This window comes from Miscanthus floridulus, chromosome 3 (genome assembly GCF_019320115.1).
Source record: "Miscanthus floridulus cultivar M001 chromosome 3, ASM1932011v1, whole genome shotgun sequence".
Taxonomy (NCBI): Eukaryota; Viridiplantae; Streptophyta; class Magnoliopsida; order Poales; family Poaceae; genus Miscanthus; species Miscanthus floridulus.
The window spans coordinates 131,920,233-131,946,665 of NC_089582.1; the positions used below are offsets into that span (position 1 = coordinate 131,920,233).

Sequence of the window (26,433 nt, forward strand, 5' to 3'; positions counted from 1 at the left end):
ATGAATAACTATGCATCATTGAAAACAAACTGTGCTTTATCGCTCACCAGTCGTGCGAATGTGATTCCAGCTGGCTAATTTTTTACTTTTATATGAAGACACCAACAAGGCCACGAACAAGCGTTAACTCGAGAGGCCCAAGGCAGCTCTCGTCGTGCTTGGTCCCAATCCCAACTATACGCACAGGATTACCCGGCTGGCCGATCGATCAGAGGTATGCGTCTGTACTATGGTGCCTACCTTCACCGATTTTTAGCTTCCGTTCTCTCTTTAACTTCTTTCATCCCGATTTCGTGTGGATCAAATTTGACAAGAAAATTTGAGGGTACACACCGTTCTTCTAGTTGCAGTACATCAGGCTTTTTTGCTTCCCTACAGTACATCAGGTTAAATGTTCATGTCCATGATTGTATATGCCGCTGCATGAAAACACATCAATAGCATGGTAGTAGGTCCTATTCCTATTGGGGAAGCAACTGGCCAGGGTTCAAATCCTGGTTCGCATAAAAAATGCCCCTTGTTGTCTTACTGACCGGACCCTGCAGTTCGAGTTTTACTGCATCTGTTGTTGTTCATAGATGAATGATGCACCTCTCGAACTTTACGTGCTGCAGGCTTTCAAGACCTTTTCTCGACCCTACGGTTCGAGTTTTGCTGCATTAATATTCCTACTCATAGCACTAACTCTGGATATCTGTTGTAACAGAGCGCACGGTAAGAAAAATATTTCCATCATCTTATTATTATGCTTGAATATTCAACGAAATTGCACTACACATCAGGTCTGATTACTCATTCAAATTGTGAAAGCTAATAGCAGCATGCTTTTGCTGTAATTATGCAAAGTTCGTGTAGATCTCCTGTATCTTTAAATTGACTTCAGCATTGTGAATGGACATCTCTGTGGTGACAGGTGATCAGTATTTTGCTCCGTGCGTAATCTTTCTTACATCTGTTAAATGGAAATGGATCTTCCGGAGAACAAGCTGGCAGACTTCATTAAAGACAATGAAAAGGCCAAGTGGAGACCAGTCAACAATCACTATATAACTCAATTCACTCAATGTGACATCCAAAGGATCACAAAGAATTATGCCACACCCATTGGGAAAGGGGCTTTTGGAGAAGTTTACATAGGGCTTCTTGATAATGGTAGTCTAGTTGCAGTGAAGAAATATATCTTCACTGTAATGAAGAACTGTAATGAAGAGTTTGCCAAAGAGTTAATTGTCCATTCTCAGATAAACCATAAGAGTGTAGTCAGGCTATTGGGCTACTGCAGAGAAGAAAATGCTTTGATGATTGTCACAGAGTTTATCTCCCGTGGAAACCTCAGTAAACTTCTTCATATCTCTCATGATCCCATTCCATTAGCTACCCGGCTTAGTATTGCTATGGAATGCGCAGAGGCATTGAACTACATGCACTCAATGTATCAACCCATCATTCATGGTGACATCAAGCCTGAAAACATACTTCTAGATGATAAATTGGGTGCAAAATTATCTGATTTTGGAATATCAAGGTTATTATCAATGGACAGAACTCAGTACACCATTAATGTCATTGGGAGCATTGGCTATGTGGATCCTGAATTCATTCTGAAAGCATCTAGGTCCCTAGTTGAATTTCGGTGATTAATGTCAATACAAGATTACTATGACTAACGTGTGTTTTGCAGAGACAATTAAGTTAGGTCATGGTAATAGAGATCGATTGGGCAATCAAGGTTGTCATGCCCCTACGATGGAAATCGTTTCGGTTTTCAAAGGATGGACGACAAGGTTAAGGATAACTAGTTGTAAGTGTCGATTGAAGTTGGAGAGACACTTAGAGTAGTTTAGGACTTTGTTTTTCCTTTGGCCGTACTATGAAGGGGGGTATGAACGGGTAGCTTGACCTAGTTGAGTCTAGTGAGTTAGGTGTGGTGCACACTTGTTAAAACTAGCTCTAGGTAGCTCCTATGAATGCCTAAGATCTTTTGGAGCAAACTTCATTCACATATGTTCGGAAGTTGGAAGTGAATGGAGGGTCAAAACACTGACCGGACGCTGGCTCCGGTGCGACCGGACGCTGGCCGCAGGGTCCGGTCAGTTCATTTGACCAAGGGGATCAAGTCTGGTTTGACCGGACGCTGGGAGGTCATGTGACCGGACGCTGAGGGCCAGCGTCCGGTCGACTCCAGTAAGGGTCCAGACTTGGAAAAGAGTGACCGGACGCGTCCGGTCAGTGTGACCGGACCCTGAGTATCCAGCGTCCGGTCGTTTACAGTAAGCATCCAAGAGCGACCGGACGCGTCCGGTCGGTACTGACCGGACCCTGACAGCGTCCGGTCATCACTTGAAAACTGTTTCGCGGGTTGAACTGACCGGAGCGTCCGGTCATCACGACCGGAGCGTCCGGTCATCCCGCAGAAGCTCATAACGGTTCGTTTTTCAGGCTGGCTTATAAATAGAAGCTCCACTCGTGAGTGGAGTATCTTTTGCTCATTCCAACAGCTGAGAAACACGTTTGTGAGTGCCAAGAAGAGCAAGGTCCTAGTGAGGTGTTTGTGATTCGAGAATCCAAGAGAGTAGCCTCACTAGCAAATCAAGAGTAGCAAAGTGTGCATCCATCTTCTCATTAGGCTTCGCGTGGTCAAGTGAGAGTTCGTGCTTGTTACTCTTGGTGATCGCCATCACCTAGACGGCTTGGTGGTGATTGGGAGTTTGGTGTTCACCCGGCGGAGCTTGTGGGTGACCCAACTCAAGTTGTGAGCGGTTTTGGGTGATTCGCCGTGACGGAGTGTCGAAGAATCAACCCGTAGAGAGCACTTGATCCTTGCGCGGATCAAGGGGGAGCTACACCCTTGCGCGGGTGCTCCAACGAGGACTAGTGGGGAGTGGCGACTCTCCGATACCTCGGCAAAACATCGCCGCGTTCCTCTCTCTCTCTATTTACTTTGAGCACTTACTTTGAGCATTTACTTTGAGCAATTCAATACTTGTTTTCATTTCCATAAGAATTGCTTGCTAGAGTAAGTTTGGAACTTAGGTTGAGAGGTTGTTGTGCATTAGTTTGATATAAACACTTTTCTAGGCACAAGGGGTTAATTGGGCTATCCGTAGGATTTGATTATTGCAAGAAAATTTAGAATTAGCCCAATTCACCCCCCCTCTTGGGCATCTTGATCCTTTCAATTGGTATCAGAGCCTCGTGCTCACGTTTTTAAGCTTAATCGCTTAGAGCAAGATGTCTCATGGGGATGGTCCTCCTCCTATCTTTGAGGGAGATGATTTTCCATATTGGAAAATCCGCATGGAGGCTTACTTAGAAGCTCTAGATGTTGGAATTCTTAGAGCCGCCTCTCAAGGGTTCCCCGCACCTAGGAATGCCGCACAACTTCAAGGCGATGAAGTAAATTATGAAAAATGGAATGCAAAGGCTCGCAACACCATCTTTAGAGGCCTTTGCAAAGATGTGTTCAATCGTGTAAGGAACCACAAAGACGCCCATGCACTATGGTCGGATGTTTGTGCGCTCCATGAGGGAACCAAGAGTGAGCGTGAGGAACGCTATCATCTTGTGATTAAAAAGCTAAATTCTTTTGAGATGTTTCCCAAAGAAAGTGCTAATGAGATGTATTCTCGATTAAATGTTCTTGTAGAGGAAGTCAATGGGCTTGGACTCACTCAAATGTCACCATCCGACGTTGTGAGAAAAATCTTGAGTGTCCTCCCCATTGACAAATATGGGCACATTGTGACCGTGCTACATCAAGGTGATCTTTCCGCCGCTACACCGACACAAATCTTGGGAAAGATCAATGCTCATGAGATGTACATGCACATCACACCACAAGATGGCTCATCCTCTACAAAGAAGAAAGAGAAAGACTTAGCATTCAAAGCTAGCCAAGACAAGGGCAAAGCAAGACTTGAGTATGAGAGCTCAAGTGATGAAGATGATGAAGAAAGCCTTGCCCTCATGGTGAAAAAGACCACCAAGATGCTAAAAAGGCTAAACAAGAGTGGCATCAAGTTTGATGGCAAAAAGAAGAAGTTCTTCACTAGCTCAAGAAGAAAGCCAATCTCCGAGATGGATTGCTACAATTGTGGCGAACTTGGTCATCTAGCTCATCAATGCACAAAGCCCAAGAAAGACAAGTTCAAGAACAAGGGCAAGAAAGATGATTCAAGTGATGAAGATGAAAAGAAGAAGAACAAGCCATACAAGAAGAGAGATGGCAAAAAGAGGGAGTTCTACAAGAAGAAGAAGAGTGGCAAGGCCTATATTGTCGGTGATTGGCTCACGGACATTGATTCATCAAGTGGATCATCCGATGATGATAGTGACGATGAAAAGGTGGCCGCCATTGCTATTGATCTTGCATCTTCACCACCACCATCGCCATCATCCTCTACACACCTATGCCTTATGGCCAAAGGTGAACGCAAGGTAACTAAGAGTGATGATAGTAGTGATGATGAACATGCTAGTGATGATAGTGATAGCGATGATGATGGCTCACCTACTTATGATGATCTTGTCAAAATACTTAGAAAATATACTAAGATCATTAGAAAGAGTAGAGCTACAAATGAAAAGCTTGATGCTAAAAATGATTCACTCTTAGCTAAGTGTGATACATTAGAAAAGGCTAATGATGAGCTCAAGGAAACAAATGATTCTATATCATCCAAACTCAAGGAGCTCAAATCTTCTAAGAAAGAGCTTAAAGATAAAAATGATAAACTTGAGTGGGTACACAATGAGCTTATCACTAGTCACAATAAGCTAAAAGATGAATATGCAACTCTAAAGATCAATTATGATACCCTTATTATTGCACAAGAATTCTTACCAAATGAGCCACATGATGCTACTAACCATGTTGTTAAGATTGATATAGCTACCTCATGTGATGATTTAATTGATGAAAGCATTGAGCATGGATCTAGTAGCAAGGGCAAGCAAGTGGTTGAATGCAATGACTATAATGAGTATGTCAAGCTCAAGAGTAACAATGAGAAGCTCATGAAAGATCTTGAAGAGATGAAAAGTCACAACACCATTGTGCTAGAAACTCTTGATCATGACAAAGAGGTGATCCTTGAGAATGAGAAGTTAAAAGAAGAAATCAAGAAACTCAAGGAGGAGAAGAACAATGATATTCTCAAGGAAGAGAACAAGAAGCTCAAGATGGAGAAAGAGCATCTCAAGGTGGGATTGAGCAAGTTTGCTAGAGGCAAGCATCTCCAAAGTGAGCTACTCATGAATACCGTCATGAAGATGGATAGAAGTGGCATTGGATATATGGCAAGTGTAGAGAAGAAGAAGGCTCAAGCTCAACACCAACAATCAAAGCCAAAACCAAAGCCAAAGAGATGTTTTGAATGTGGACAAGAAGGCCATTTTGCTCATGAGTGTCAAACTCCACCACCACAACCCTTGCCCAAGCATGCTAGACCCTTTGCTTTCAATGCTCACTACATGCTTAGAAAAGATTCGAGTGGAAAGATGAAAGTCATGTTCTTAGGTCCCCCCAACAAGAGTAGGCCTAAGAAAATTTGGGTGGCTAAGTCACTTGTTGAGAAGGTGAAGGGCCCTCAACAAGCTTGGATCCCTAAAGCTTGAATCTCTTGTGTGTAGGTGAACTACAAGACCGGTGGAAGTCATTGGGTTATTGATAGTGGTTGCACTCAACATATGACCGGTGATCCTCGTATGTTCACCTCACTAGATGAAGAGGTAGATGGACAAGAGAAAATAACATTTGGAGATAATTCAAAGGGCAAGGTCAAAGGATTGGGCAAAGTGGCAATATCAAATGATCATTCCATCTCAAATGTGCTCTATGTTGCTTCATTGAGTTTCAACTTGCTATCCGTTGGTCAATTGTGTGATCTTGGCTTCCAATGCTTGTTCACCGAGAAGGAGGTGGTTGTATCTAAGGTAGATGACAATCAAGTGATATTCAATGGATTTAGATACAACAACTTATATCTAGTTGACTTCACCTCCGAAGATGCAAACTTGAAGACTTGCCTATTCACCAAAACAACACTTGGGTGGCTATGGCATAGAAGGCTTGCTCATGTTGGGATGAGCTCACTCAAGAAGCTTATGAAGAATGATTTGGTGAGAGGGTTGAAGGATGTGAAGTTTGAGAAGGACAAGCTTTGTAGTGCATGTCAAGCCGGCAAGCAAGTTGCAAACACTCATCCAACCAAAGCTTTCATGTCAACCACAAGAGTGCTAGAACTCCTACACATGGATTTATTCGGACCAACAACATACAAGAGTTTGGGAGGAAATCTCTATTGTCTTGTGATTGTGGATGACTATTCAAGATATACATGGGTGTTCTTCCTTCATGATAAATCCGAAGTTGCATCTTGTTTCAAGAAGTTTGCCAAGAGAGCACAAAATGAATTTGAAGTGAAGCTCAAGAAGATAAGAAGTGACAATGGCAAAGAGTTTGACAACACAAACATAGAAGCTTATTGTGATGAAGTTGGAATCAAACATGAAGTCTCCGCAACCTATACTCCTCAACAAAATGGTGTAGTTGAGAGGAAGAATCCGGACTTTGATCACTCTTGCAAGGACAATGCTAGATGAGTACAACACCCCGAAGCTCTATGGGCGGAAGCAATCAACACCGCATGTTATGCATCCAACCGCCTATTTCTTCAAAAGTTCCTTGTCAAGACACCATATGAGTTGCTCAATGGGAAGAAGCCGGACGTCTCCTTCTTTAGGGTGTTTGGTTGCAAGTGCTACATCTACAAGAAGCGGCAACACCTAGGGAAGTTTCAAAGGCGTTGTGATATAGGTTTTCTTGTTGGTTACTCATCGAAGTCCAAAGCATATAGAGTATTTAATCATGCCACCGGCTTGGTTGAAGAAACATATGATGTGGAATTTGATGAATCTAACGGCTCCCAAGGAGCACATGAGAATCTTGATGATGTAGGTGATGAACCATTGAGGGAGGCTATGAAGAATATTCCGGTGGGAGACATCAAGCCAAAAGATGATGAAGATGATGTACAAGTCATTAACCAACCCTCTTCATCAAATGTACCACAAGATGGTGATAAAGTTGGGAGAGTAGAAAATGAAGATACTCACATCTCCCATGAGCAAATGGTGGTACAAGCACAAGATGTTGATGCTCCACAACCTCCTCCTCAAGTGGTCAATAGAAGAAATACACCTCTCCTACAAGATCATCCACAAGATCTCATCATAGGGAGTCCAACAAAGGGGGTGATGACTAGATCTCAAAAACTTACCTCATTTATTGCTCATCACTCTTTTGTCTCTTGCTATGAGCCTACCAAGGTAGAAGAAGCTCTAAAAGATCCGGATTGGATCAATGCCATGCATGAAGAGTTGAACAACTTCACTCGCAATGAAGTATGGAATCTTGAAGAGCGACCAAAAGGTGCAAGAGTGATTGGAACAAAGTGGGTGTTCCGCAACAAGCAAGATGATCAAGGTGTTGTTGTGAGGAACAAGGCAAGACTAGTGGCAAAGGGGTTCTCTCAAGTTGAAGGTTTAGATTTTGGAGAAACCTTTGCACCGGTTGCAAGATTAGAAGCCATCCGTATCCTTCTTGCATATGCATCACATCATGAAATGAAACTATATCAAATGGATGTGAAAAGTGCATTCTTAAATGGCTTTATTAATGAACTAGTCTATGTTGATCAACCTCCCGGGTTTGAAGACCCTAGATATCCTAATCATGTTTATAGGTTGTCCAAGGCACTATATGGGCTTAAGCAAGCCCCAAGAGCTTGGTATGAGCGCCTTCGGGATTTCCTTATTGAGAAGGGCTTCACCATTGGGAAGGTCGACACCACACTATTCACCAAGAAGCTTGATGGGCATATCTTCATTTGTCAAGTATATGTTGATGATATTATCTTTGGATCATCAAATGAAGACTCATGCAAAGAATTTGGTGAATTGATGTCTAAGGAGTTCGAGATGTCAATGATTGGTGAGCTTACATTCTTTCTTGGTTTTCAAGTCAAGCAAATGAAAGAAGGCATCTTCATCTCTCAAGAGAAATACACAAAAGACCTTCTCAAGAGATTCAAGATGGATGAATGTAAGCCAATCAAGACCCCAATGCCTACCAATGGACATCTCGACCTAGATGAGGGAGGTAACTCGGTTGATCAAACTCTCTACCGCTCTATGATTGGTAGCTTGTTATATTTAACCGCATCTAGGCCCGACATCATGTTTAGTGTGTGTATGTGTGCTAGGTTTCAAGCTAGTCCTAAGGAAACACATTTAATTGCCGTAAAAAGAATCCTTAGGTATCTTAAGCACACTCCAAGCATTGGCCTTTGGTATCCCAAAGGAGCTTTATTTGAATTAATTGGCTATTCCGATTCGGATTACGCCGGATGCAAAGTTGATAGAAAGAGCACATCCGGAGGGTGCCATTTGCTTGGTAGATCACTTGTGTCTTGGTCCTCCAAGAAACAAAATAGTGTGGCTTTGTCCACCGCCGAAGCGGAATACATTGCCGCGGGTGCTTGTTGTGCTACAAATATTATACATGAAACAAACTTTACTAGACTATGGAGTAGTTCTAGAGAAAGTACCTCTTTTGTGTGACAATGAAAGTGCGGTGAAACTTGCAAATAATCCGGTTCAACACTCTCGCACCAAGCATATAGATATCCGCCATCACTTTCTAAGAGATCATGTAGCTAAAAATGATATATCACTAGAAGGTGTAAGATCCGAAGATCAATTAGCGGATATCTTCACTAAACCGCTAGATGAAGCTACATTTTGTAGATTGCGGAACGAGCTCAATGTACTTGATTTTAGTAACTTCACAAAAAATTGAGCGTGTGTTGTCCCTTGCATTCATTGTAATATACAACATGTTTAATTTGTGGAAATGCATATAGGGCTTGTCTAACATGGTTAAGATAACCGCCGAAAAGCGTGTGAAGAAGCTTAACCTTGGATCAAACTTGACAAGCAACTAGATTTACTTACAAGCATTACATATGCATGAATGTTGTTTTGTTCCATTTGCCCTCTTGTTGCTTATTTTCTTAAAAAGAATTATAGCCTAAGGCAAAATACTTTAAAAAATATGAGGGTTTGAGAGAGGTCACTCACATCAGTCCCAATTGGTGTTTATTTGGATCTTATTTAAGTTGGGACTTGATTGGGAACAGGCAGCGCGAAGGAAGTTTGAAGATTTGCTGGAAAAGATGCACCGGACGCTGCACCGGACGCTGCTGTCCAGCGTCCGGTCAGTTCACAGGAGGTGAACTGCTGTTGAAGGAGTGACCGGACGCTGCGTCTGTGCGTCCGGTCAGAAAGGGTTCAGCGTCCGGTCGATTGGAGGAAGATCAAATTGTACTGACCGGACCCTGCCTGCGTCCGATCATGGACCACCGGACGCGTCCGGTCCCGATTCCAGAGGATTTGGACCCCTCTGGAATCGACCGGACGCTGGGTGGTAGCGTCCGGTCGCTACCACCGGAGCATCCGGTCAGTGGATCTCGCGTGGCTTCAAGACTCTTTTCCGTTTCCTTTTCTGTCGCGTTTTGGGGGCTATTTATCCGAACCGTGTTTTTCTTCTTCCTTGATCTAAGCCTGAACCGCAGCCGTGCCCTAGCCCACGCGCCACCAAGCCACGCCGCCGCTGCCTCACCAAGCCGCCGCTGCCTCGCCGGGCCACCGCAGCCTCGCTCGCCAGCCCTAGCCCGAGCAGCCGTGTCGCCGCCTCCTCGCGCCTCTCCTCGTGCTCGCGCCTCCGTGCACCTGCCCAGCCGCGCCCGCGCCTCCATGCCCCTGCCCAGCCGCGCCGCAGCCTCCTCGTGCCCTGCAGCCGAGCCACCGCGCCAGCTCGACTCTGTAGCACCGCGCCGGCCACCTCGCGCCGAAGTTCGCCGCTCCACCGTTGCCAGGCTGCTCGTCTTCACGCCAAGTGCTCTTGCCCTATCCTCCCATTGGTTGGTAAGGCGAGTTCTGCGTTTCAATCTTGATCTCCAATTGTGATCTAGATCAATTCTAAATGCACTGATTTCCAATTGCATTCAGGGCGTTTGACCTAACCCTAGCCCGGTTCCGAGGATCCCCCGCGTGACATCTTATCTCTTCTCGGTTCACTGTTTGTCAGGTAGAAAGCCACTCGATTCAATTTCGCATCTACATTGCTTTCTCTATTAGGATTTCGCATCTATTAGATATATGGTATTTATTTGTATATCCATCTATTCTATCGTGCAGCGAGTCGGTTCCGTTGTGTTTCGTCTGGCAGTTGGTAGTTAACTCGGAGCCAAGCTCGCGAGTAAGGATCGAGGCCAAGCCTCGAAAGCGACAGTTTGACAGTTGATCTTCATCAGCGTCAGTTCACCATCTTGTCAGTTCAGATGGCTCGCACCAAGAATGTTGGTGGTGGCCCAGGTGATGATGATAGGAGGCCCCCGCCTCGCCAGCCAGCCAGATCTAAAGGTAAGTCAACCAAGCAGGTAACATCCAAGAAGCAGAAGTACCCCGACGCAGAGACAGCTAGAGCAGCAGCTGTTGCAGAGGCCGCAGAGCGTGCCGAGAGAGGTGGCACCCGCAGCAGAGTTGTCATTGCAGATCAGCCAGTTTCACCCGCAGTCAGAGCTGCGATTGAGGAGGTTGAGCGTCGTCACGGTAGTCCAGCTGGGACTGCCACGCTTGCAGGACGACGGGTTGCCATTGAGGAGGGTCCGTCAGCACAGCAGCTGCCTCCACCAGCAGAGCCTCAGCCAGCCCAGGAGACTCAGGAGAGTCAGGAGACCGAGCCAGCACCTCAGCTACGCCGCTCGAGTCGTACCAGTGCTGCAGTTCCACCGAGGCCAGCTACACAGCGCAGGGGTTCACGCCCTCCGCCCAGACCACAGGGTCCGCCTCCAGTGGTTCACCTCGACTTGAGGGCCGCTACAGCCAGGCAGGTTCAGCAGCTGCGGTTTGTTGAGTTTGAGGTCTGGTTTCCTCCGAGGAGGGATGAGAGAGCAGCTGAGGGGTTCTACACGCCACTGCAGGAGGATTTCTACAATGCATATCTAAACAGTGGGGCAGTGTTTAGATCACAGAGGGTCTGTCCGATAGAGTCCATTGTGGCAGCAGCCGGAGAGGGCATTCGGCAATACTTGTCATATTTGCCAGGACTGTCAGATCTGATTGGACGGACAGGGATATATGTACCTTCTTGGGTTCGTCAGTTTTATGCCTCGCTCTACATTGATCCTCATCACAGATTCATTCACTTTGCCTTCAACGGCAAAGACTATAGAGTGACGAGTAGCAGGGCCAGAGAGATACTGAGACTACAGGAGCAGCCTGTAAGGATGCATGAGGTTTGCTATGGACATCAGGAGCCTCCCAGGCGTCCTCATGGAGGGTTGGTGCCCCCTACAGACTTAGTGCGCCATTGCTTCAAGGAGCCGTTTGGTGAGGGGTCGAGCAGGAACCCCAGTGACTTGACTCCTACAGCGAGGATACTAGAGGCCATCATCAGGAGGACATTGCTTCCCAGGTTGGGATACAGGGAGGGCCTGACTCGCTTACAGCTTTGGCTTCTCAATGCCATTATGCAGATGACAGTGTTTGACATCTGGGACCTCCTTCTTTCAGAGATGGAGGATACTATAGCTGAGGGATTCAAGGGTCATAGGCAGCTTCCCTATGCTCACTAGATCACGTTTCTCATCCGTAGAGTTGTGATTGATAAGCCCTCTGGCATGATGGATGAGTATACAGGTGCCACTATGGAGTTCCCAGCTTACAACCTGTCACAGAGGATCAGACACGCCACTCCTCCGGCACCCAGACAGCCTAGCCGTCGTCCCGACGTGCCAGAGTCCGCAGCTCAGCAGGACGAGATCATTAGAGGGATTGCAACCACTGAGGAGGCGGAGCTAGAGGCACAGCAGGAGGTGAGTGAGTACAGTGATAGCTCCGACGATGACTACCAGCCTATACCTCAGATGCCTCCACGCAGACACGATGCAGAGGCAGGTAGCTCCAGTTCTGCTCCACCTGCTCCACAGACAGACCCCGCTCTCATCGCTATTCTTGAGCGGATGCAGCAGGATCAGACACGACAGGCACAGGAGACAGCTACGAAACTTCGCACAGTTTCAGGCTCGTCAGGACGAGTTTCAGCGGCAGCAGCAGCTCCTTCAGCACCTAGCAGTTACTTATGCAGCAGCAGCTCATGGGATTCATGCAGCATGTAGTGACAGCCATTGGGATCCCACTGCCACAGACTTCGCCCCAGCTTGCACAGCCTCCTACCACTTCGACGACTCCAGCAGTACAGCCTATCGGGCTTCAGAGTCAGGGACAGCCTCCAGCTCAGTTTCCTTCACCTCCTGTACAGGTGTCCCAGTGGTTAGCCTCACCTGGTGTAGCCCCACAGTTCACTCCTTATCACACGGGTTTCTCACCAGAGCAGACGTCCTCACTATTCGTGCCTGAGTCGTCAGTCTCCAGGAGTCTTAGGAGCATCATTCAGTGAGTTGACCGGCATGCCTACTCCGCCTCACATGCATACTGCCGGTCCGTCTACAGCAGCTCCAGCTATCATGACTACTCAGCGGCTCCCCTCGTCTGTCGCCTCGTCAGATCCTACGATAGACATACATGCAGCTTCACAGGCAGCACCAGCTCAGACCCAGACCACTTTAGCGACACTTCCTGCTTCAGAGGGTCAGTCAGTTCAGAGCTCAGGGTCAGATGATGATGGCGCCCAGTTCCATCTTGCTCCACGTACTTCAGCGCCCGACTCGTCCGCTGTAGCCCCGCCGTCCGACCTCTAGGTTTTGGTGTTTGACGCCAAAGGGGGAGAGGGTTTGAGTATGTAGACTTAGGGGGAGCGAGTTTCAGGGGGAGCTAGTTATCTAGTATTAGCTTATTATACACTTTTGGAGTTTTATTTGTGTGATACACTATTACTTATGCCTTCGTGTGTTTACTTTCATGCATACTCTTATTTATATGTGATAGTGCTATCTATGTGGTTGTGATATTTGACATGTGTGACTTCTACTTTGCTTTATCTCTATGTCATATCACTTGTGGAATGCTCATTTGCTTTTGCTTCTGCGTTTACACTTCGAAGCAAATGAGCTTTGTTATTGGTACTCATGCTCAATTCATATCCTTTGAGTACATTGTTTTGGCTTGGGTCATATAAGCTTGACTAACTCTTTTGTTCTTATTGACAAAAGCTTATATGAACCAAGCCCGTCAAAAACCTCACTCCATAACATACTCGAGGTGGTATTGTCATCAATCACCAAAAAGGGGGAGATTGAAAGCATCTAGGCCCCTAGTTAGGATTTCGGTGATTAATGTCAATACAAGATTACTATGACTAACGTGTGTTTTGCAGAGACAATTAAGTTAGGTCATGGTAATAGAGATCGATTGGGCAATCAAGGTTGTCATGCCCCTACGATGGAAATCGTTTTGGTTTTCAAAGGATGGACGACAAGGTTAAGGATAACTAGTTCTAAGTGTCGATTGAAGCTGGAGAGACACTTAGAGTAGTTTAGGACTTTGTTTTTCCTTTGGCCGTACTATGAAGGGGGGTATGAATGGGTAGCTTGACCTAGTTGAGTCTAGTGAGTTAGGTGTGGTGCACACTTGTTAAAACTAGCTCTAGGTAGCTCCTATGAATGCCTAAGATCTTTTGGAGCAAACTTCATTCACATAAGTTCGGAAGTTGGAAGTGAATGGAGGGTCAAAACACTGACCGGACGCTGGCTCCGGTGCGACCGGACGCTGGCCGCAGGGTCCGGTCAGTTCATTTGACCAAGGGGATCAAGTCTGGTTTGACCGGACGCTGGGAGGTCATGTGACCGGACGCTGAGGGCCAGTGTCCGGTCGACTCCAGTAAGGGTTCAGACTTGGAAAAGAGTGACCGGACGCGTCCGGTCAGTGTGACCGGACCCTGAGTATCCAGCGTCCGATCGTTTACAGTAAGCATCCAAGAGCGACTGGACGCGTCCGGTCGGTACTGACCGGACCCTAACAGCGTCCGGTCATCACTTGAAAACTGTTTCGCGGGTTGAACTGACCGGAGCGTCCGGTCATCACGACCGGAGCGTCCGGTCATCCCACAGAAGCTCATAACGGTTCGTTTTTTAGGCTGGCTTATAAATAGAAGCTCCACTCGTGAGTGGAGTATCTTTTGCTCATTCCAACAGCTGAGAAACACGTTTGTGAGTGCCAAGAAGAGCAAGGTCCTAGTGAGGTGTTTGTGATTCGAGAATCCAAGAGAGTAGCCTCACTAGCAAATCAAGAGTAGCAAAGTGTGCATCCATCTTCTCATTAGGCTTCGCGTGGTCAAGTGAGAGTTCATGCTTGTTACTCTTGGTGATCGCCATCACCTAGACGGCTTGGTGGTGATTGGGAGTTTGGTGTTCACCCGACAGAGCTTGTGGGTGACCCAACTCAAGTTGTGAGCGGTTTTGGGTGATTCGCCGCGACAGAGTGTCGAAGAATCAACCCGTAGAGAGCACTTGATCCTTGCGCGGATCAAGGGGAGCTACACCCTTGCGCGGGTGCTCCAACGAGGACTAGTGGGGAGTGGCGACTCTTCGATACCTCGGCAAAACATCGCCGCGTTCCTCTCTCTCTCTCTACTTACTTTGAGCAATTCAATACTTGTTTTCATTTCCATAAGAATTGCTTGCTAGAGTAAGTTTAGAACTTAGGTTGAGAGGTTGTTGTGCATTAGTTTGATATAAACACTTTTCTAGGCACAAGGGGTTAATTGGGCTATCCGTATGATTTGATTATTGCAAGAAAATTTAGAATTAGCCCAATTCACCCCCCCCTCTTGGGCATCTTGATCCTTTCACATTCTTAAGGGGCACATTAATCCAAAGAATGATGTTTAAAGTTTTGGAGTTGTTCTTCTAGAATTAATAACTAGGTGAAGGACCGGAAACGGCGACCAGAGGGGGGGGGGTTTGAATGGGAGCCTCAAATTTCTTTCGACATCTTCGACCACTGTCCCAACATCAATCCCCAAAAAGCATGCACGAAAGACTTGATGACCACGACCCTAGAGAAGGGTGGATGCTCCCTCAGAACACAGCGGGTCACCACAGAGCAAACGGAACACAGATCGAAGCCCAAACGAGCAAACTCCCAAAAGAAAACAGCACTGCTCCTGCAAATATCGGACACATCCGGTATTATATCGGACACGTCCGGTATTTTCGAACACGTCCGGTATTTTTGGACACGTCCGGTATCATCTCGAACACGTCCGGTATTTTCAGCAGCAAGCTGACCAAAAGAGAAAAATCCAAAACCCCGTCAAATGGTGTCCAAAAATCATGAAATTTTAACCATAGCTCTTTAGACACCAAGGGAAGGTCTCCACCAAATTTCAGCTCAAAACTCCAAAGTGAGAAATATCGGACACGTCCTAGATCATATCGGACACGTCCGGTATGAACGAGTAGTTTCTCGGGAAAAATCAAATCAAGCCATAACTTGATCAAATCAACTCCAAATGACTTGAAACTTTGCACAAGGGTTCACAAGCGAGTAGAAAGGCAACCTCTAAAGGATCATGGCCCGAAACAAACTCTAACTCCGTGAATCGAAGGAATTGAAGAATCCCCCAAAAAATAGGTCAAGAACTTAAATTGCTCGGATCTGCGATTTCGTGAGGAATTAGTGGATTTCCTTCGGTGGAAAGCTTCTACTCATGTCATTGATCGATCCAAGGCAACAAGAACGAACCAAAACCATCCCAAAACGAAGAAACTAGAGGGGAAACAAGAGGGGACAAAAGGAGCTCGTGAAGAACACCAAAATCACATCAAGAACACAACTAAATCATGAATCCCGGAGGGCATACGGTGGTTACGGCCACCGATTCCTTCAAAACCAAGTCACAATTTGAGTTGTGGACCTCTCTCATACATGGAAGCAAACTAGAGGAAGAAACCCTAAAGGAGAAAATGAAAACTGGAGGAGGTGAGGGAGATGGGGGCTCCCTCATTCTATTTAACAGGGCTATTACACATTCTCAGTTTTGCCCCTGGATACAAATGAGTTGAACCGCTAAGCCCAAGGGCGTTGTTGTCCAACCCGGTGTAATCTTGATCCGACGGCCACCGCGCCTTCTCATCGGTAGCTTCGCCTCGACGCGAACTCCCCGATGCCACCACGTGCCGTCCGTCCCTCCTCGGAACCTCCGCCCGGGTTTTGAGGCCCAAACCCGTAAACCGTCCATCCGATGGTTTTGAGGTCCAAACCATCAAACCGTCCGCGAGTAGCGTACTCCATACGCGTCCCCCGCCATCCGACGCGTGTCACCGCCGTCCTCGACCGGCCGGCCCGCCAAGTCCTCCTAAGCCTCGCTCGACTCAAGCATCCGCCGTCTTGACCCGGTCAACACTGTCACTCTATGTCTTCTTGCACTTGTCGATGTCCCAAGTGTCAGCCACCGTGGCTAGTCACCCGGCCTCTGGGTCCCTCGGTCCAAGCCTCACGTCCGTCCTTCACCGCTCCCGGTCTGTCGGCACGTCCTCCTTGACCTTCACCTCGCCATCGACCACCGCATCCAAGCTCCACACCTGCACAACACAAGCCAAAAGACATGTCGCACACATAGCTTTCGCCATGGTAGGGTTAGTCACCACTTAACCTACTTCGTGGATCACATTGACAATCACTCATCATAAAATGAACACACAAGGGTACTTGTCAACCTTGTGTTCGCAATCTCCCCCTTGATGAGTGCATTGTCAACACCAATACACGAACAGCTTGAGCAAAAGAAAAAGAAGAAGAAGAGAGAAAAAAGAACTCACCCAAATAACCAAAAGCCAAAGAAAAGCCAAGAACCGGGTCATTTGAAAATGAGCAAAACTTAGTCCCCAAAGACATGGGCAACGACTCGACGCAACCAAGTGAAACAAAGCTAGCCCTCAAGAAGAGGCAACGGGCTCAACACCACTAGCAAAGCTCAAAAAACCGAAAACTGCTAGACCCTCCAGAAGAGGCAAAGGCTCAACACATCTAGCAAAACACCTCAAATGCAACTCCCCCTGAACAAGTGCAATCTCTCTCAAATGAATGCATATCTCTCAACTTTAAGTGAAATTGGAAGTTTCTTCCCCTTTTCTGAATATTTCTCCCCTTGTGTCATTGTGAGTATGGAAAACTTCTCCCCCTTGTTGACACATGCACTTATCAAGCTAGAGCCCAAAGATTGCATCTCCCCCTCAAATCATGCTATGAATGCAGAAATGCACGAACGCAGAAGCTTCAAGATTATAGTAAGTAGATTGAAAAGAGGCTCTAGTTGATGCTGTCATGTATATATAGCAACACATACAAGTGCTAGCAAATGCTCAAAGTGACCAAATGAAACGAAATATGACATTTAAGCAAGTTTGATCAAGTTTGAGCAATTTTAAAAGGGGATTCACCACCAAAGGAGCACATAGCAAAAATAGACAGGAGATCGACCTTGTGCTACACATGTATGCAAAGTGAACTACCCCAAACAAAGTTCACACATCATGTCATGAAACAAACTTGTGGTTTGATCAAATTTTAGACACCAATTGAAATTTATCGGAGTTATGCAGCTTATTACCAAAGTTTGTCAGACAAATGTGTGCGGGAGGTTATCTGTGCCATCAAAACCTGACTTAGCGACCATGTCAAGCCTATGCCAAAGGCAATCAGAAGCTTAAGACAATGATCTCGGTATCCATTACAGAGCTCAAGTTCACCCATGAGTGCAATTTGGAGCTGTCTCGATACTCTGACATAGGATAGTACAGACCCATCCCGATCTTTTCAAATCACTTAGTTTGATTTTCAAGTTTTCGCACAAATTCAAGTTTCTCAAGCAAGTGTGTAACTCAAGGTATGAGCCGTAGCAACTAAGCATATATATGAAGCAAGAAAAAGATCTCGACACATTCTACACATGCTAGTGCCACAAGTAGTGGTGAACACATTTCATGTTTCAATAAGTTTTAATCAAGTTCACAGTTTGGAAAACAAGCTTAGCTCATAACATGCATCAATTGATCAAGAGGAGCCTAAGCCAAAAGCACATCATGTATATCCATAACATCCCCAACAAGAGCATAGTGTCAATCTAGCTACTATAAGGATGAAGCTCAGGATGCAATATGATACATGATGATATGATATGCAAGTATGATATAAAAACAAAAACAAAGGCTAAACTACAAAGAAAAGCAAAACTAGAATACAACAACCAAAGTTCCCCTCCTCTAAAAAGGGAAACGAACTCTAAGCTCCCCTCGCAAGCAAGCAAACTGGGCTTGGTCAAGTGGTTTGGTGAAGATATCTGCGAGCTGGTTTTGGGTATCAATGTGGTGCAGATCGATATCACCTTTCTCATAGTGGTCACACAAGAAGTGAAAGCGAACTTCTATGTGCTTTGTCTTTGAGTGAAGGACTGGGTTTTTGGCTACACTTATGGCACTGGTGCTGTCACAAAACAAAGGCACTCGCCTAAACTCTAACCCAAAGTCTCTCAGAGTAGCTATCATCTAAAGCAACTGGGAACAACAAGCAGCAGCAGCAACATACTCAGCTTCTGTGGTGGATTAGGCGACGCTAGACTGCTTGCGAGAAGACCAAGACACAAGAGAAGATCCAAGAAACTGACAAGTCCCCGAAGTGGACTTCCTCTCAACACGACAACCAGCATCATCCGCATCAGAATACCCGCAAAGAGAAAGAAAGGAGGAGGCTGAAAACCAAAGACCAAACTCGGGTGTGAAACGAAGGTACCTGAGGATCTGCTTGATGGCTTGACGATGAGACGTGCACGGAGAAGACTGAAAACGCGCACACAAGCAGACTGCGAATTGGATGTCTGGTCTCGTCGCCGTTAGGTACAGCAGGGACCCGATCATGCTTCGGTATTCCTTCTGGTCCACGGCTTCTCCCTCCTTGTCCTCATCCAGGGCCGTCGTGGTTGACATGGGCGTTGAAAGAGGCTTGGCCTCACCCATATCAAATTTCTTGAGCACGTCCTTGGTGTACTTGCCTTGGTGCATGAATGTCCCCTCACGAGTTTGCTTGATTTGCAGCCCAAGGAAGAAAGTCAATTCACCCATCATGCTCATCTCAAATTCCCTGCTCATAGTATCTGAAAACTTGGCAACAAGAGCATGAGAAGAGCCACCAAAGATTATATCATCCACATATATCTGAACCAAAAGGATGTCTGTGCCTTGCTTGAGGAGGAACAAAGTCTTATCTACGGAACCCATCCTAAAACCCTTATCAAGCAAGAAAGCTTTTAAACGCTCATACCAGGCTCTCGGGGCTTGTTTCAAACCATACAAGGCTTTGTGGAGTTTAAAAACATGGTTGGGGTACTTTGGATTTTCAAAGCCAGGGGGTTGCCTCACATAAACCTCTTCCTCTATGTACCCATTCAAGAAGGCACTCTTTACATCCATCTGATACAGCTTGAACTCTTTCGAAGCTGCAAATGCTAAAAGAATCCTAATGGCTTCTAGACGGGCAACAGGAGCAAAGGTTTCTTCATAGTCTATTCCCTCTTTTTGGTAAAAACCCTGAGCCACTAATCTCGCCTTGTTTCTCACCACCACCCCATCCTCACTCTGCTTGTTCTTGTAAACCCACTTTGTACCTATGGGGTGGCACTCTAGTGGAGGTGGAACTAAAACCCACACTTGGTTCCGCTCAAAGTTCTCTAACTCCTCATGCATAGCATTAACCCAATCGGCATTAGATAGTGCGTGTCCAATATCTCGAGGCTCAAAAGAAGCTACGAAAGCAGAATGAGCGAAATGGGAAATATGATAAGACTTGGAACGCATTACCCTTTCGTCAATGTCGCCGATCATGGTCTAAGGAGGATGGCATCGCTGGATATGTCGAGGTGCACCCAAAGACAAAGTCGCCTCCCCCTCATCCACAGCTGGGGCCTCCTCAGTTGATTGAGGAAGCGGCTCGTATGGACCCCATGAAGTAGAGGTGGAGGGCTCGGGGCCGTGAGCCGAAGTGGTCGAAGCTGGCTCGATCGGGGCAGCTGGTTGAGATGGCTTGGGATCATCCCAATCGATGTCATCGTCATCCTCAACGAAAATGCTGTCGCCCATCTCTTCATCACCTACACGTTCAAAGACCGAAATAGAAGAGGGCATGGTTTTGTCGAAGGTGACTTCACAAGTCTCCACGACATGGTTAGTCTCAAGATTAAGCACACGGTATGCATGTGAATGAGAAGCGTAACCGAGAAATATACCGTCCAAAAATCTAGATTCAAACTTGTTAAGATTACCTTGCTTAAGAATGAAGCACATGCAACCGAAGACTCGAAAATGGCTCACCTTGGGTGGACGCCCAAACCACAACTCGTAGGATGTCTTCTTCAAGAAAGCACGAAGAAAAATGCGGTTTGAAATATGGCAGGCGGTGTTGATGGCTTTGGCCCAGTAACGCCTAGGAGTCCTATGCTCATCGAGCATCGTCCTGGCCATTTCAACCAAAGTCCGATTTTTGCGCTCAACAACACCATTCTGCTGAGGAACATAGGGTGAAGAAAACTGATGTTCAAGACCCAAGGAAGCACAAAAGGTGTCAAACTGAGAGTTTTTGAACTCAGTGCCATTGTCACTGCAGATAGCTCATATGGCATTCTTTGGTAACTCAGTTTGCAACCTCAAGATCAAATCACGAGCATGAGAAAATGCTTCGTCCTTGCCCTCCATGAAAAACACCCAAGAATAACGAGAAAAATCATCCACGATCACAAGAACGTACCACTTCCCTCCCTCTGACCGAACCCAAGCTGGACCAACAGTGTCCATATGGAGTAGCTCATCGGGTCTCGTGGTCACAACCTGAGTCACTGGAGGATGGGAAGCAGCCACCATCTTTCCGTGGCGACAGGGATGGCATACCAGATCCTTCTCAAACTTAAGTTTGGGCAATCCTCGGATCATGTCAAGAGAACTCAACCTCACTAGGAGATCGAAGCTCAAGTGACCAAGTCTCCTATGCCACTTCCACAAATCAGAAGAAGATTCGGCAACCAAACAGCGAGAAGAACCAAAAGACTGAGAGAAATCAGCTCTGAAAACTTGGCCAAAAGGAACGATCTGACAAACTAGATGTCCCTGAGAATCGAGCACACGAGAAAGTCCAGTCTTAAAGCGCACCTCAAACCCATCTTGAAGGAGTTGCGAAATAGAGAGCAAATTGAAATGTAGGCTTGAAACCAAAGCAACGTCCTTCAAGATAAAAGACTCATTGACCCGAATGGTCCCACGAGACAGCACTTTACCTTTGCTATTGTCCCCAAATGTGATGTACTCCTTATATTGTATGGGGTCGAGGCTGGAGAACCATTTGGAACTTCCGGTCATGTGGCGCGAACAGCCAGAATCAACAAGCCACGTGTTCTCCAGGCCTCCGCTCTGCATCAATAGAAAGACAGGGGGTGAGCAAATGGCACAACACTGGGGTTAGTGAAATGAGGAGAATACCAGTGTTGAGTCATTTGCCCTGGAAAAGTGTTAGGAAAAACACCATACATGCCATGTCCCATTGGAGAGAAGCGATCACCACATGGGGGAAAACGTGGTCCGCTAGGAGTGTGGGACTGAAAGCCACCGTCGCGAGGTCCAGAGTCATATAGATCATGACTTGGGCCACGTCGGGCATGACCACCACGTGGTCTCGCCACCTAAGGCCTAGCACCTTGAGGCATTGCACCTCTAGGCCTAACACTGTGCCTCTGAACAGGCGGTACATGTATGCCATGGGGAGGATGGTACATGTTCCGGTTGTTCAACTCGTACTCGCACCGCTCATCTCTCTTCCTCCTAAAGCAAAACTCAGCCAAATGACCATCTCTATGGCAATAGTCACAGTGGTACCTCACCTCTCTCTTGGATGGTGGTTGACTCACTCTCTTGTGGATGTGGTTCACTCTCTAAGGCTTTTTGGCTTTAGGAAGGGGTGCACTAGAGATGTTGGGTAGAGTATCGAGTGAGTTCCGGAAGTGGTTCGGTTTGGGAACCCAAACTTGCTTGGATGGTGGAGCTTTTGGTGGTTCTTCAAACACACCATCTTTGATCATAGGCTTGGTAGACTCTGGTGAAGGGATCTTGATCAATTTGGGAGTGTTGGTGGGTTTCTCACTTGGGTTCAAACCACTATGTTCACCAACCTTGCCATAGACATGCTCACCCTTCCCACCTATAGCAAAGCCTACTCCCAATGAGTCAGTTCCCCACCTAAACTGGCTCACCATCATGCCCAACTGAGGCTCACTGCACGACACCCAGCTCAAGATGGACTGAAGTTGTGTGTTTTCTTCCTCGGTTCCCATCTTGTTGTGCCTGCAGGACTCAAGCTCCAACACCAAAGCTTCACATCGAACACATGTAGTGGTGGTGCTATCTGAGTTGGCCTTCTCAAACTCAGTAAGTTTGGCAACCTTCTCTGCAAACTCAGATTGCAAGCCTGAGCAGGACTTGCATGCACCGAGCAACCCAGAACGAGACTTCAGCTCATCACATTCATCAAGCAAAACAGCATACTTGGATTGCAAGTCAGAGAGGTTAGACATGTGTATAGCGCACTCATCGCACTTCTCCTCTGACACCACTACACCACTCTTGGCAAGCTCCAACTCCTTCAAAGCAACCTCTAGCTGGTCCTTAAACTCTTTTCTCTCGCGGGCAGCACGCTTAAGCAACTTATCTTGACTCATCAATGTATCATTCATAGTATCAAGTTCAAACATAAGTGAGTCAAGTGTGGGCGGTACCTCATTTTCGTCGTCGTCGACGTCGACGTCCTTTTTGAGCTTTGCTCTACCGTCAACCGCCATAGTGCAAAACCCACCACGGTTTGCACCGGTAACAAAGCAGAGACCGTTGAGCTTGTCCTCGCGCTTCTTCTCGGACTCATCGTCGGTCGAGGGAGAAGAAGAGTGATCATCGTCGGAGTCATCATCGAGGTCGCTGAGGGAGGCGAGGAAGGCGCGTTCTTGAGCTTTGGCCTTCCTGCGGTATGCCTTCTTGATCGCCTCCTTGTCGAAGCCGCCCTTGGCCTTGTGCTTGCCGGAGGTGTAGTCACGCTTATCCTTGCGCTTACCGGAGTCGTACTTGTTGGTGAAGGGCTTCTTCTTGGGGCAGTGCACGACAAAGTGGTCCGGATCTCCACATCCATAGCATCCCTCCTTCGGGCCACCACTGCGTCGGCGGTTCAAACGGTTTTTGTGAAACCGAGAGAACCGACTGATGACGAGTGCCAACTCATCATCCCCAAGAGACTCCAGCTGCTCCTCTGTGACTGACATCAAGCACGACAAAGAGAAAGAAGCTTGTGAAGGGTTAGTCAATGAACTTGAACCACTACCTGAGACCAAAGCCATGGTTGGTGCAGAAGGATTCTTGAGCTTGGCTTGGGTTTGGTAGTCGATCTCTGTGGACTTGAGCTTGCTGAAAAGCTCGTCGATGGTGAGGGTGTCGTAGTTGGCCGACTCGATGATCGCCGACACCTTCACATTCCATACCTTTCGATCAAGGGCATAGAGAAGCTTGAGCGCCCTCTCATGATCACTATAAGGTAGGTTGGCCTTGTTCGTTTTCATTTTGTTGACGATAGTCTGAAAGCGGGAAAACATGGCATCGATGGACTCGCCATCAAACTGAGAGAAGTTCTCGTACTCGCGCTTGTACGTCTCGTAGAGTCTGATCTTGACCTGTGCGGTCCCCTCGTGATAGCTCTGAAGCCTCACCCAGATCTCTCGAGCTGTAGTACAATCGGAGACACGCTCAAACTCAGAAAGCGAAAGACTCGAGAAAAGCACACTGCGAGCTTTGCTATTTGCATTGTGCCGATCCTTGTGATCCTGGGTGGTACGGGCCGCAACAGGGAGCACAACGTAAGTAGCATCCTCGCAAATTTCTCAGACGAGCCAATCAATCCCCTGGAGATGCGCAGACATGCGGATCTTCCAATAAGGATAGTTGGACCCATCAAAGTGCGGTGGTTTGCCGGAACCACGCTCCATGTCGTCTTCGTGGATCACGGACCGATTAAGGTGGAATGATCCTTAACCGGCTCTGATACCAATTGAAGGACCAGAAACGGCGACCAGAGAGGGGGTGAATGGGAGCCTCAAATTTCTTTCAAAATCTTCGACCACTGTCCCAACATCAATCCCCAAAAAGCATACACGAAAGACTTGATGACCACGACCCTAGAGAAGGGTGGACGCTCCCTCAGAACACAGCGGATCACCACAGAGCAAACGGAACACAGATCGAAGCCCAAACGAGTAAACTCCCAAAAGAAAACAGCACTGCTCCTGCAAATATCGGACACGTCCGGTATTATATCAGACACGTCCGGTATTTTCGAACACGTCCGGTATTTTCAGACACGTCCGGTATCATCTCGGACACGTCCGGTATTTTCAGCAGCAAGCTGACCAAAAGAGAAAAATCCAAAACCCTATCAAATGGTGTCCAAAAATTATGAAATTTTAACCATAGCTCTTTAGACACCAAGGGAAGGTCTCCACCAAATTTCAGCTCAAAACTCCAAAGTGAGAAATATCGAACACGTCCTAGATCATATCGGACACGTCCGGTATGAACGAGCAGTTTCTCGGGAAAAATCAAATCAAGCCATAACTTGATCAAATCAACTCCAAATGACTTGAAACTTTGCACAAGGGTTCACAAGCGAGTAGAAAGGCAACCTCTAAAGGATCATGGCCCGAAACAAACTCTAACTCCGTGAATCGAAGGAATTGAAGAATCCCCCAAAAAATAGGTCAAGAACTTAAATTGCTCGGATCTGCGATCTCGTGAGGAATTAGTGGATTTCCTTCGGTGGAAAGCTTCTACTCATGTCATTGATCGATCCAAGGCAACAAGAACGAACCAAAACCATCCCAAAACAAAGAAACGAGAGGGGAAACAAGAGGGGACAAAAGGAGCTCGTGAAGAACACCAAAATCACATCAAGAACACAACTAAATCATGAATCCCGGAGGGCATACGATGGTTACGGCCACCGATTCCTTCAAAACCAAGTCACAATTTGAGTTGTGGACCTCTCTCATACATGGAAGCAAACTAGAGGAAGAAACCCTAAAGGAGAAAATGAAAACTGGAGGAGGTGAGGGAGATGGGGGCTCCCTCATCCTATTTAACAGGGCTATTACACATTCCCAGTTTTGCCCCTGGATACAAATGAGTTGAACCGCTAAGCCCAAGGGCGTTGTTGTCCAACCCGGTGTAATCTTGATCCGACGGCCACCGCGCCTTCTCATCGGTAGCTTCGCCTCGACGCAAACTCCCCGATGCCGCCATGTGTCGTCCGTCCCTCCTCGGAACCTCCGCCCAGGTTTTGAGGCCCAAACCCATAAACCGTCCATCCGATGGTTTTGAGGTCCAAACCATCAAACCGTCCGCGAGTAGCGTACTCCATACGCGTCCCCCGCCATCCGACGCGTGTCACCGCCGTCCTCGACCGGCCGGCCCACCAAGTCCTCCTGAGCCTCGCTCGACTCACGCGTCCGCCGTCTTGACCCGGTCAACACCGTCACTCCATGTCTTCTTGCACTTGTCGATGTCCCAAGTGTCAGCCACCGTGGCTAGTCACCCGGCCTCTGGGTCCCTCGGTCCAAGCCTCACGTTCGTCCTTCACCGCTCCTGGTCTGTCGGCACGGCACGTCCTCCTTGACCTTCACCTCGCCGTTGACCACCGCATCCGAGCTCCACACCTACACAACACAAGCCAAAAGACATGTCGCACACATAGCTTTCGCCATGGTAGGGTTAGTCACCACTCAACCTACTTCGTGGATCACATTGACAATCACTCATCATAAAACGAACACACAAGGGTACTTGTCAACCTTGTGTTCACACTAGGAAGAAAATATGTGAAAACGGGACGTGTAGTGATCTCACAGAAAACTTCATGAAGGCTGTTGAAAAGGGTAAAAAGATAAGAGAGATGCTTGATACTGAAATTTTGAATGCTGATTGGAAAACTTTGAATAAAGTTGGAAAGCTTGTAGCTGATTGCCTCAAAAGGAACCTCAATGAACGCCCTGATATGAAAGATATTGTACAGCGTCTTCACAAGCTTCATGATCAAGGGAAGGGAAAAACTACTCAATGGTCATTATGGGGAGAACAGAAAGTCAACCAGGACAATATAACCACTGCCAACTCAAACTCTGCATTGCTTTACAAGGTAGGCAGTTTGGACATCTTCAATTGGACTGCACGCAGCAAAGCCACCAGGAATGTCTCTCCAACACTAACATCATTTCACGGTTACTTGCTCAAGTGTCGAGCAAGGATTGATAAAAATCAAAGAGGGGCGTTCCACCAAAAATAG

General features: G+C 46.9%; 1 pseudogene; it reads left to right on the top strand.

The window, feature by feature from the left end:
* Nucleotides 1-627: 627 nt before the first annotated feature.
* Nucleotides 628-26,433, top strand: LOC136544455 (wall-associated receptor kinase-like 8; annotated as a pseudogene).